Here is a 4,380-nt window from a genome sequence, read left to right as displayed (position 1 = left end):
ACTGGAATTGTGACCTCAAGCCTTGAAATGCAATTGTTATTTCAAACCGGAATTGTGAAATCAAGCCTTGAACTGCTAATATGATTCCAAACCGGAATTGTGGCCTCAGACTTGAATTGTGACCTCGAGCCTTGAATAGCAGTTGTGATTCCGAACTGTAATTGTGACCTCGAGCCTTGAATTGCAGTTGTGATTCCAAACGGGAATTGTGGCCTCAGACTGGAACTATGACCCCGGAGCCTTGAGCTGCAGTACTGATTCCAAACAGCTATTGCGTCCTCAGACTGCAGTTGTGACTTCGAGCCTTGAATTTTAGTTGTGATTCCAAAGCCGTATTGTGGCCTCAGACTGGAATTGTGACCTCGAGGCTTGAACATCAATTGTGATTCCAAACAGGAATTGTGTCCTCATACTGGAATTGTGGCCTCATGACTTAAAATGCAAATGTGATTTGAAACTGGAATTGTGAACTCAAGCCTTGAACTGCAATTGTGATTCCAAATTGGAATTGTGAACTCAAGCCTTGAATAGCAGTTGTGATTCCAAACGGGAATTGTGGCCTCAGACTGGAATTGTGATCTCGAGCCTTGAACTGCAATTTTGATTCCAAACAAGAATTGTGACCTCAGACTGGATTTGTGACCTTGAGCCTTGGACTACAATTGGATTTCAAACAGGAATTGGGGCCTCAGACTGGAATTGTGATCTCGAGACTTGAACTGCAATTGTGATTCCAAACTGGAATTGTAAACTCAAGCCTTGAATAGCAGTTGTGATTCCAAACGGGAATTGTGGCCTCAGACTGGAATTGTGACCCCGAGCATTGAGCAGCAGTTGTGATTCCAAACGGGAATTGAGACCTCAGTCTGGCATTGTGATCTCAAGCCTTGAACTGCAGTACTGATTCCAAACCGGAATTGTGACCGCAGACTGGAATTGAGACCTCGAGCTTTGAACTGCAATTGTGATTCCAAACAGAAATTATGACCTCAGAGAGTCATTGTGACCTCATTCCATGAACTCCTATTGTGATTCCAAACTGTAATAGTGAGCTCGAGCCTTGAACTGCAGTACTGATTCCAAACAGGAATTGGGGCCTCAGACTGGAATTGTGATCTCGAGACAGGAATAGCAGTTGTGATTCCAAACGGGAATCGTGGCCTCAGACTGGAAATGTGACAACTAGGCTTGAGCTGCAGTTGTGATACCATACCGGAATTGAGTCTTCAGACTGGAATCATCACCTCGAGCAATGTAGAGCAGTTACGATTCAGAGCCGGAATTGGGACCTCAGACTGGAACTGTGACTTCGAACCTTGAAATTAATTGTGATTCCAAAGCGGAATTGTGGCCTCAGACTTGAATTGTGACCCTGAGCCTTGTGCTGCATCTGTGATACCAAACCGGAATTGGGTCTTCAGACTGGAATTGTGACCTCGAGACATGAACAGCAGTTGTGATTACAAAACGGATTTGGGGGCTCAGACTGAAATTGTGATATTCACCCTAGAACTGCAAATGTGATTCCAAACGGGATTTGTGACCACACACTGAATTTGTGACCTAGAGATTTGAGCTGCAGTTGTGATACCAAACCGATATTGGGACCTCAGACAAGAATTGTGTTCTCCAGGCTTATACTGCAATTGTGATTCCAAACTGGAATTGTGACCTAAGACTGGAATCGTGACCTCGAGACATGAGCTGCAGTTGTGATTCCAAACGGGAATTGTGGCCTCAGACTGGAATTGTGACCCCGAGACTTGAACAGCACTTCTGATTCCAAACCGGAATTGTGACGGCAGACTGGAATTGAGACCTCGAACTTTGAACTGCAATTGTGATTCCAAACAGAAACTTTGACCTCAGAGAGTAATTGTGACCTCATTCTATGAACTGCTATTGTGATTCCAAACTGTAATTGTGACCTCGAGCCTTGAACTCCAGTTGTGATTCCAAACAGGACTTGTGACCTCAGACTGGAATTGTGACCTCGAGCCTTGACCGGCAGTTGTGAGTCCAACTGGGAATTGGGGCCTCAGACTGGAATTGTGACTCCTAGCCATGATCTGCAGTACTGATTCCAAACGGGAATTGTGGCCTCAGACTGGAATTGTGATCTCGAGACAGGAATAGCAGTTGTGATTCCAAACAGGAATCGTGGCCTCAGACTGGAAATGTGACAACTAGGCTTGAGCTGCAGTTGTGATACCATACCGGAATTGAGTCTTCAGACTGGAATCGTCACCTCGAGCAATGTAGAGCAGTTACGATTCAGAGCCGGAATTGGGACCTCAGACTGGAACTGTGACTTCAAACCTTGAAATTAAGTTGTGATTCCAAAGCGGAATTGTGGCCTCAGACTTGAATTGTGACCCTGAGCCTTGTGCTGCATTTGTGATACCAAACCGGAATTGGGTCCTCAGACTGGAATCGTGATCTCGAGACATGAACATCAGTTGTGATTCCAACACGGAATTGGGGGCTCAGACTGGAATTGTGATCTCGAGCCTTGAACTGCCATTGTGATTTCAAATCGGAATTGGGTCCTCAGACTGGAATCGTGACCTCGGGACAGGATCAGCAGTTGTGATTCCAAACGGGAATTGTGGCCTCAGACTGGAATTGTGACCCCGAGCATTGAGCAGCAGTTGTGATTCCAAACGGGAATTGTGACCTCAGTCTGGCATTGTGATCTCAAGCCTTGAACTGCAATTGTGATTCCAAACCGGAATTGTGGCCTCAGACTGGAATTGAGACCTCGAGCTTTGAACTGCAATTGTGATTCCAAACAGAAATTATGACCTCAGAGAGTAATTGTGACCTCATTCCATGAACTGCTATTGTGATTTCAAACAGGAATTGTGACCTCGAGCCTTGAACTGCAGTACTGATTCCAAACAGGAATTGGGGCCTCAGACTGGAATTGTGATCTCGAGACAGGAATAGCAGTTGTGATTCCAAACAGGAATATTGACCTAAGACTGGAATTGTGATTTCATTCCATGAACTGCTATTGTGAATCCAAACTGTAATTGTGACCTCGATCCTTGAACTGCAGTTGTGATTCCAAACGGGAATTGTGGCCTCAGACTGGAATTGTGACCCCGAGCCTTGAGCTGCACTTGTGATTCCAAACCAGTATAGGGTCATCAGACTAGAATCGTGTCTTCGAGCCTTGAACTTTAGTAGTGTTTCCTGACAGGATTTGGGGCTTAAGACTGGAATTGTGATCTTGAGAGTTGAAATGCAATTGTGATTCCAAACAGGATTCATGAACTCTGACTGGAATTGTGACCTCGAGCATTGAACATCAATCGTGATTCCCAACATGAATTCTATCCTCATACTGGAATTGTGGCCTCAAGACTTAAAATGCAAATGTGATTTCAAACTGGAATTGTGACCTCAAGCCTTGAAATGCAATTGTTATTTCAAACCGGAATTGTGAAATCAAGCCTTGAACTGCTAATATGATTCCAAACCGGAATTGTGGCCTCAGACTTGAATTGTGACCTCGAGCCTTGAATAGCAGTTGTGATTCCGAACTGTAATTGTGACCTCGAGCCTTGAATTGCAGTTGTGATTCCAAACGGGAATTGTGGCCTCAGACTGGAACTATGACCCCGGAGCCTTGAGCTGCAGTACTGATTCCAAACAGCTATTGCGTCCTCAGACTGCAGTTGTGACTTCGAGCCTTGAATTTTAGTTGTGATTCCAAAGCCGTATTGTGGCCTCAGACTGGAATTGTGACCTCGAGGCTTGAACATCAATTGTGATTCCAAACAGGAATTGTGTCCTCATACTGGAATTGTGGCCTCATGACTTAAAATGCAAATGTGATTTGAAACTGGAATTGTGAACTCAAGCCTTGAACTGCAATTGTGATTCCAAATTGGAATTGTGAACTCAAGCCTTGAATAGCAGTTGTGATTCCAAACGGGAATTGTGGCCTCAGACTGGAATTGTGATCTTGAGCCTTGAACTGCAATTTTGATTCCAAACAAGAATTGTGACCTCAGACTGGATTTGTGACCTTGAGCCTTGGACTACAATTGGATTTCAAACAGGAATTGTGGCCTCAGACTGGAATTGTGATCTCGAGACTTGAACTGCAATTGTGATTCCAAACTGGAATTGTAAACTCAAGCCTTGAATAGCAGTTGTGATTCCAAACGGGAATTGTGGCCTCAGACTGGAATTGTGACCCCGAGCATTGAGCAGCAGTTGTGATTCCAAACGGGAATTGAGACCTCAGTCTGGCATTGTGATCTCAAGCCTTGAACTGCAGTACTGATTCCAAACCGGAATTGTGACCGCAGACTGGAATTGAGACCTCGAGCTTTGAACTGCAATTGTGATTCCAAACAGAAATTATGA

This window comes from Sturnus vulgaris, unplaced genomic scaffold, assembly GCF_052056855.1.
Source record: "Sturnus vulgaris isolate bStuVul1 unplaced genomic scaffold, bStuVul1.hap1 Scaffold_383, whole genome shotgun sequence".
NCBI classification, from domain to species: domain Eukaryota; kingdom Metazoa; phylum Chordata; class Aves; order Passeriformes; family Sturnidae; genus Sturnus; species Sturnus vulgaris.
The sequence above is the reverse complement of the archived record's forward strand: the minus strand, read 5'-3'. Positions refer to the sequence as shown.